Source organism: Acanthisitta chloris, unplaced genomic scaffold (genome assembly GCF_000695815.1).
Source record: "Acanthisitta chloris isolate BGI_N310 unplaced genomic scaffold, ASM69581v1 scaffold31562, whole genome shotgun sequence".
NCBI classification, from domain to species: Eukaryota; Metazoa; Chordata; class Aves; order Passeriformes; family Acanthisittidae; genus Acanthisitta; species Acanthisitta chloris.
In genome coordinates, this window is record NW_008660386.1 from 1 (window position 1) to 9,196 (window position 9,196).

A 9,196-nucleotide genomic window follows, 5' to 3' on the forward strand; every position below is an offset into this window, starting at 1 on the left:
CCCGTGCCATCAGCTCAGCACATCTCACTGGTTTTTCTCAGTTTCCAGGGCCCCTGGAAGTGGGAGTGCAGATTGGATGTTCAGAAGAGAATCAACCCCCACCCAGCTCATCCCTCAGCCCAGCAGCAGCTGCCACTGAGTCGATCCCAGACCCTTGAACCAAAAAAGTGTCTCCAGCAGAGCCCTGCCTGGCCCTGCAGTCCCTCTGCAAGCCACTGTCACCCCCTAACCCACCTAAACCCACATCTCCAATCCTCCTCAGCCCAGCCTGAGGCCCTGAACAAACATCCCTGCAGTTATTTTGAAAGATTTTTGCGAACTTTCAGCTCAATGAAAGATGTAGAAATGTTAAATACTTTGGCAAGTTCTTCCCTCCAGGGTTCACGTTCTTCCTCCTTCAGGCAATAAAACTGCTGTGGGAACCTCTGCGGATTACAGCTCACCATGTGCAGTGCTTTTTTTTTATTGTTCTGTCTTTTTTGGGAGAGCTCTGGAGGAGGAGGTGACTGGGGGTGAAATCCTGGCTCCAGTGGAGGCAAGGAGAGGTTTGCCCTTGGTTTCTGCACAGCTCCTTGCAGGCACCCAGGGATGTGCTGAGGGACCCAGGTGGGACAGCAACATTTTGAGATGCTGCCTCAGGTGAGGCAGAGCAGCCACTGCTCCTCTTTGGCCTCTGCTGAGGGTCATTCATAGCTGCACAGACCCAACCTTCCTTGCAAAACCAGCCCTGAACTGCAAGCAAAGAGCCTCGTGTCCCTTGTGTAGCTCCTACACGTGGCAGCTAAGTGTCTCCAGGAGCACTTGTAACGGTGAAACGCATTTGATTCCAACAGCGAGTCCCAGGTGCTTGGCTGGGGAAGAGCTGTCCAAGGATTCATCCCCTTTGTCCCTGTGCTGACGCCACACAGCTCCCAGGGCCGTGTTCTCTGACGTGCCCTGTGCTGCCTCGGAGTGCAGGAGCAGCTCAGTGAGTGCTCACAGTCGAGGTGAAGGATCACACCCCGGGGGTTGAAATTTGGGGTTAAAAGGCCCAGCCATGGAAGGATTTCATTAGTTTTACTGTAAGTGCTTGGCTCCAGCCTGAGCTCTGCTCACAGGCAGGGACTGAGCCGAGTGGGAGCAGTGCCGTGGGAGCCAGGAGCTGGATGTTCCAAGCCCCACAGAGTCAGGACAAAAACACAGGACCCTGCAGGAGTGAATGTCCCCTGTCCCTGCCAGCTTCAGTCAGGTCTGCACCAGGCTCTGGACACAAGGGCTGTGCCTCGCTGTGGTGCCTCTACCCAGGGCAGGCTTTGAGGATCAAGGAGTCCCAGAAATTCTGCTCCTGTGGCATTCCCAGACCAGCTCCTGTCTTATTTCATCCCAGATCCCAAACTGCTAAGAAATAAACCAAAGAAACTCCCCCTGCAACTGCAGAGACTGTTACCTGCCCCCAGAACTCACGTCACTGTTACCTGCCCCAGGAGCTCAGGTCACAGCACCAATAAACATTAATTTGAGCAATTAACGTTGGCCCGAGCTCAGGTCAGCTGTGGCTCCTGGAGCTATCCAGCCAGTGCAACCTCCCAGCACATGAGGACAATAATGCTGCCACTGGGTGAAATTAAAGTGCTTTAAAAATGCTTTACTGCTAATTGTGTGAGGTTGCTGCCTGCTGCATGGCAGGACAGGTTTGGTTCTGCTACTGGAAACCAGCCCTGGCAGCCACTGCTGCTGGGGATCCTTATTCAGCAAAGCTGCACAGGCAGCTGCCCCACAGCTAAAACCCAAACACATGTAATTTTAAAGCAAAGAATCCTGTGAGAATCAAAGGGTTTCTGAGTCACCCCTGCTCCTTCCAGCTTTAAACAGTCAGGGATGTCACAGAGCTGGAAACACTGTTATTTTAAAAATACATGCTTTGGGATAATCAAAAGCACAAACGCTACATAAAGCTAAATTTAATTGCATTTGGGTTTAGTGCTGCATCTGAAATAGCTGTTTTTCCAATAGCTATCTGGAATCCCAACTTTACAGTCCCCATGATACAAGAGGTCTGGCAAAGCATCAAGCTCAGGCCGTGGCTCTGCAGATGGAGCTGCAGCCACCCATGAGCTCTGGTGGATGGCTGTGGCCCACAGCAGGCACTGCAGGCTGGAGAGCCAGGAGATTTCATCTGGCTGCCTTTGCATGGGAAATTCTCTTTATCCTGGAATATTTTCCTAGCCAGCACTCAGCCTGCAAAGAGGTCCAACTTTGGTAAACTGACTAAAACCACAGAGATGAGCAGTCCCACGTGCACACCTTCCTGGAAAAGGCGTATCCATGCTGCAATAAAGAGCTGCTGAGCGCTCTGGGCTTTAGATGAGGCTTGGGAATACACTAAGGACAGAGTAAATTCCAAGTTTTCCATGTCTTTCTTAAATGTGCACGAGTAAATCCCCAAGCCTGCTATCAAATTGATCTGCTGCTCACCAGCTGCTGTGCTGAGTTCCAGAGGAACACAGAGACAATGCAAAATGTTTTGTACCAAAGGTAACAAAGCTTTGGAGACAAACCGTGGAAATACAAGTGGTGCACAGAATTATTTGGTCCCAAACCCTTACTCAAGGCTCACTGAATTCCCTGATCAGGGGTAACATATCCCAGTGCCATGCAGTGTGTTCAGATGCAGGTGACAGATACACTCCATCACATCACACTCCTGCACCATGTTCTGGCCATGGAATTTCTTTTCACCAGTTAAAACAAGTGAAAAACAACCCCAAAAACTAGTCCTTACATCGATCATAGGGAAAAAGGGAAAAGGAAAAGTACAGCTGCAGCCCATGGTCATCCTGGCACTGCTGCCCAGCTTCCTGGGCTCTGCACAGGGCTGTGCCATGGCTGGGGAATGTTTTGGAAATTCAGTCGTCAGAGCATTGCTGAGAGGGGAAAAGGAGCCAGAGAACTTGCACATGGACAAATGGAGAAGGGAGTAACCACTTGGATGCTGCAGTCTCGAGCTCTAGAAAGCATTCACAGCAGAAGAATTTTCGTGAGTTCACACCACGTATCAAGATCACCTTTTCCCTTCTCCTTTTTTATCTGGGAACACACTGAACTTACTCAAGGAATTTGGTGTTAAAGATCCTCTCACATCATGTCCCTGAAATGTTCGTGGGATTCAGACCATTTCCTTCAAAGAAGGAAAGCTGTCAGCCTCTGCTCCCGTGGCCTCCTGTCTATGCCAGCACCTGAGTCAGACTCATCCAACTTGGGGAGAGAAAGCCTGGAAAAACAGCCTGAATCTCTTGGCATGAAACCAACACCATCAGCACCCCAAGTGAAACCCCTGGAGCCTCTGCAAACACATTGGGTTTTACCTGGTACCCAGAGCTCAGCAGGATGTCACCTCCTGCCCAGGGCTGATCCCTGGGATACAGCAGCAGTGCTCAAATCGACAAGCTTAAACCCACTGAAACTAGAGCTGGCTACAGCTCACACTGATCCAACAATCCAGGCTGATCCTATCATCCACAAAGTCCCATGGAGGTTGGGGCAGACATCCGTGGTTTCCATAGGGAACTCTCATCACTCCCATTCACCCACCACACACAGACTACACTGCCCAGTGCACCCAACCCCAGCAAAGGGCAACAGAGGCTCTCCCCAGGCACCTCCCCAAGGAGCCAGGTCTGTGCAGGGCTCCAAATGGTGCTGGTCCTGCCAAAATGTTTCTCACTTCATCCCATTACGGCCTCAAAGCCCATAAAAACCAATGGAGCCTGCACAGACCCTGGGAATAACAAGCTGGGCTAATACAGGATGGGGGAAATAAGTATCCGTATGGCTTTTAACAAAGGGACCTCAGGTTCAAGCTGTTGGGAGATTATAGGATGCTTTCACTACTTTTTTTGGCTTTTGCTGTATTTGTGTGTAACTTCAAGCTGTTCATTTCAGCTGCCCTGAAATGTCACCCAGCAACAAGGAGGAATGAACATCAAACCAGACAGATTTTGGCTAAACATTCCCATAGCCAGAGGTATGGATCACCCAGGTAATGCCAAGCACCCAGGGCATGCTGCAGCCTTCAATCCCAGCACACACTGATGCTTCTGTCCAGGAAAATGAGGCACTTTTCTATTCGAGCAGAACATCTAGTTAGGTAAAGGTACAGGAGGCAGAAGAAAACCAGGATATACCTGTCTGCCTGTTTTCATATGTATTCATATGTAAATCATGCAGTTAATACATATGTAAAGTGAATCCGTTTTACTGCTCATCAATACAATCCCTGCTGAGTGGCAGGGAAGGGGCTGCAGAACTCCTCAGGACCATTCAGTGGATGTGTGTGAGCACATGAGCAGGTGTATGGGAATGGCACCAGGTGAGGGGTTTGCACATCCCACCCCATTCCTCTCCCACCAGGTGCAGCCCCCAGCCCAGGAATGCAGCTATGGGGCCAAATCATTAACCAGGGCACTGAGCATTCCCTTTGAAAATGAAGCCAGCTACACTTAGACAAACTTTTCTGCCTCACTAATTACTCCCCATTTGCAGTAATGTGTTTACCTTCTCCTTCCTAGAGCTGGTAATTCATCCTTCTTTATTTAATTCCAGGTGGCTGATTTGGAGCCAACTCACTGATTTGTCCAAATCCTTCTGAATTCAGGCCCTGTCCTTCAGAGCATTCCCAGCAGCTCCTCCACCTCCAGGTGAAACAGGACCACAATTCTTCTTTCCTCTGGACAGCAGATCCTGGTGTTGGGTTGCCCAGCAGGTAACAGGATGATTCAGCTGCAATTCCTGCACCAGGCTAAGGTGTTCAATTCCAGAATGGCTGTTCATATATCAAAACAGACTCCTTAAACCAAAGACCATTTATTATTACCTCCTGCCAGCAAGTACAGCCCGTGGAGAAGTGGCCACGAGGGACCCCATCCCTACCCACCCCAGCTGCTGCAGGACCATCCCAGGGGTGTGGGAGCCCTTCCCAGGACGTCTGGCCCTGGTCACTCACAGGGACATGGAGATGGGGCAGCTCCCAACTCTGGGTGTCAGTCTGGGGCAATTTCTTTTGCTTCCAAAGACATTCCTGCCTGGCAAAACAATCTGATAGAAACTCCCTATCACCTGCAAAGCAAAGCAAATCCAGGTAACTCCCAGCTAGTCGTTTTGGAGAGGGATATGGGGTGGGAGCACATGGGGAGCCCCATGCCCCTCAGGGTGACTCTTTTCCTGCTGCTCCTCCACCCCAGGACCGCTGCCTTTCACACGGCTCTGCTGCTGGGCTGGGGGAACAGGACATTTGTTCTGTCTCTGTGATTATTTTGTTTCCAGTTTTGCCCTCCTGCCCTGGCCTGAGGGACTGCTCCGTGACTAAACTCATTTCCTCCTGAATGGATTCCCTGCCCAAAGGAGCCGTTCCCAAAGCTTTCCAGTGGCAGCCCCCACACATAGCCCTGGCTGCCAGCACCACCAGTATTGGTCCCCTGGGAGCTTCTGCCCTGCTCAAAGTTCCCCTGGGAGCCACAGCTGCCAAGGATCTGCCTCGACCCTGCTGGCTGGGAATGGCTACAGAGGGGCTGGACGCAGTGAGGAGGGACAGCAGGTCCTCTGGATCCCACACTCCTGCACTGCCCAGCACAAAGTGTTAGCTGTGAGTGATGACAGAATGTGACTGACACCATTTCAAACCAACCCAAGTGAGAGGTGTCAGGAGGATGCACTCACTTTTCAGTTACTCACTTCATATCCCCAGTAGTGGGGAGTTTCTGCCTTCCCCCCTCACTGGGGCTGCAGCTCAGAGATGCTCAGCTGTGGCAATGCTGAGGCAGGAGGAGCATCTCACTGTGCATCACCACTGCTAGGTGCTGCTCTGGGTCCTCTTGCTGTGCCTGCTGTCCCCAGCCTGGCAGTTCACAAGCTCCCAGATGACCCTTGACTCAGGGATGGAGGAGCTGCCCAGGGGAGTGAGGGGCCAGGACTGTATGGGGAGGATTCAGGACAGTGTGGGAAGGACTCAGGATAGAGTGGGGAGAACTCAGGACAGTGCGAGGAGGATACAGGACAGAGCAGGGAGGACACTGCGTTTCCTTGGCCATTGTTGTTTTTTCCCTGACGTTATCCCATGTCTGTGAATCCAGGCCTGGGGAGATGTGCAGCAGCAGTCACTGATGGCACCCAGGGGAGCAGCAGCCACTCCTGACAAAGGCTGGACACAGCTCTCGTCCAGGGCTGGGGCTGGTCCTGGCACTGTGTCCAGCAGGACAGGCTGGATCCTGCTGGATCTGCTCCACTGGAGTGGGAACAGGAGGCATCAGACCATCAAATCCATGTGTTTTCCCTAAGCCTCCACATGGTCCAGTGTGTCTGTTCTGTGCAGCCTCTCCCAGCACCCTGACCACTGTGTCAGGTGTCCACACACCTCACTCAGGTTTGTCACCTCCACACCACCACCACTCCCAACTCCTCACAAAAGGGTAGGGAAACAGCCCCATCTCAGGCAGAGATCACCAGTTTGGACTTCAAATGGTGACTCCAACAAGATGTGATAGAAAGAAATTAACCTCCAAAGGTTGTCAGCAAACCAGTTTGATTCATGTCCATATTTAACATATCATGGCTGTACTGTCTCTCTTACTACACCAAGTGATTGCCTCGTTACCTCAATGCCCCAATTCCCAACTGGTTTAGTAATGAAGAACCAAATAAATTCAGGTTCCTGCTTTGCCTCTGCACCTCCTCACCTCATGGAGTTAGGACAGTTTATACTCACCAGGATTTAGCCCGTTCTAAACACAAACATTCCCAAAAAGCACAGCTTGAGCAGGAATATTCCTGAAAGTCAAACAGCCAGTCCCAATCCCAGTGAAGTCAAGAGACAGCCAACCCTCAATCTCACACAGATTTTGTGCCTTCTTTGCCAAGCTCTCCTGACAGGCTCCAACCAAAGCAGCTGTGAGGATTTTTCATGGGATGCATTTTGCTTACAAGGTGCATTTTTAACACCTCCCCTGGTGTTCAGGTTGACTTTAATTTGCTTGCATTGCTTTACTCCATTACAAAACTCTACCACGTCCTCACAAAGATCACACTTTTCAATGCTACTATTTATTTTAAAGCTAGAATACTTGGTGTCCAAAGACCTCTTAACTTCTTTCCAATTCATGATTTCAGACTGAAATAATGACACATAACATTGAGCAAGTTTACGTGGATATAGGTAAAAAAAAGCCTATTTCTGCATGACAGAATCCCCCTGCAGCCCTCAGCTGCTCCAGAGAATTAGGGCACCAGCACCTGCCCAACCCCAAGCAAAACACTGTCCTGCAACTGCTTCCAGAAGGGCAGAGCATGGTGGCACAGGAGCCACCAGCACAGGCTCCCACAGGGCTCTGGCACTCTGTGCCCAGTCTCGAAAGCAAATGACCCTCAGTGCTGTGGACAAACCCACCAGCCCGGGCAGTAAGGCAGTTTGAGTGGCAGTTGTGTGAAAATTCAGCATGTGAGTACCCAGGAGCCCTGAGGACAGGACAAGCCAAGCAGTTTCTCAGTGCTGAGCCCTCAGCACCAGCACAGCATTAGCTCTTCTTCCGCTTGGTCCTGCAAAGTGCTTGATTCTCCGGAATCTGGGGCCGACACAACTTCCTCTTGTTCACTGACCGAGCCACAGAGCTGCTGCTGGGAAAGGGAAACAGCAAGTCAGGAGAATGGGTTTTGCAGGAGCCCTGGACACAGCATACACTGCACCAGACTGCAGTGCTGTGAGCAGTGTGTGGGCACCACACACACACGAGTTACTGGTGATGGGCAGTCAGGGAATGAGTTGGCTTGGGAAGGAACTTAAAGCCCATCCAGATCCACCCCCTGCTAGGGGCACAAACACCTTCCACTAGACCAGGCTGCTCCAAGCCCTATCCAACCTGACCTTGAACACTTCCAGGGATAGAGAGAGAGAAACTGCTGTGTCTTCTCATTTGAAGAAGGTGACAGCACCCACAAACCATCCCATGAGCATCCCAGTGCCTTTTCTCCCATTCCCAGGGACCAGTTTGGAATGCAAGGAGAAGCAACCACCTCCCATATTTCTTGTCCATGACTGAGAAGAGCTCCTGGCACTGAAAGAACCATGATGACGCTGTATCAGAAAAGGCCAACTCGAGTCACCATCCTCCGCAGCAGCACAGCCACACAGGAGGAGGACGTGGGGTTTGGTCAGGGTTACCCCAGAAGGAAAGTGCATGGGGCTCCCAAGCTTTGCCAGACACTCTTCTCACTCATGGACAAAGAATTTTCCACTGGGATCTCAACAAGTGTTTTCTTTTCAGTCACAGAGTTAATTGTAAAGCAAAGTCTGTCAGACTAGCTGTATTTAAATGAAGCAGCTGATTTCCATCATTCAGCCTCGGAGCTTCAAACTCCACGTAGTGTTGACATGAAAGATGCCACTCATCTGTCAACAGCTATTGCTAATTAAACATTCCTCACAAATGCAGCGTTTTATACCATCTGCTAGGCTGAACCCATCCTGCAGGGACTATTCATTAGGCTTAAACTGGGAATTCACAACTGAGAATAACAACAGAGAACTCTCCGATGCTGCTGACTGCCAGGAGACACACACTGAAGGGATTCACACCATCAACTCCTGTCTCAGAGCTCCACCACGATGGAAATGGAGCTCGTACATCCCTGAGACCACTAACCATGTGCCCAGGGTTTGTTTAATCAGGCAGTTTCTGAACAGAGAGGCTGTGGCAGTGGAATTTAGAGCTCATCAAGCCCTGAACCTGCCAAGTCTGAGGCGCTTGTACCATCCCACGAGCAGCAACACACTGACGTCAGCAGAGCTATTCAGACCTACAGCTGCTGCCAGGAGCAGGTCACTATTAACACTTACCTGACAAAGATGCTGCTCAGGATCAGGAACTTCACCTGTGTTTGAAGGACTAAAACCTCCCTCTGAGGTTTCTCAACCCTACTTGTCTGCCAATAAGGATTAAGTCTCCAACAGCACAGAGTGATAAATAGCTGTGGTTCATGGGGGAAACAAGAGATGATTCAGGGATTCAATTCAGGGAATGGGGGGCAGAGACCACAGAAAAAAAGACTTAGTAAAATGGCTGAGGGACTGAGATGTTGACTTTCCAGAGGCATTTGCCTCCTCTCCAGAAAATGCAGGATTCCACCAACTATAAACTACTGACCTAAACCCACTGCAACGACTTCAGCA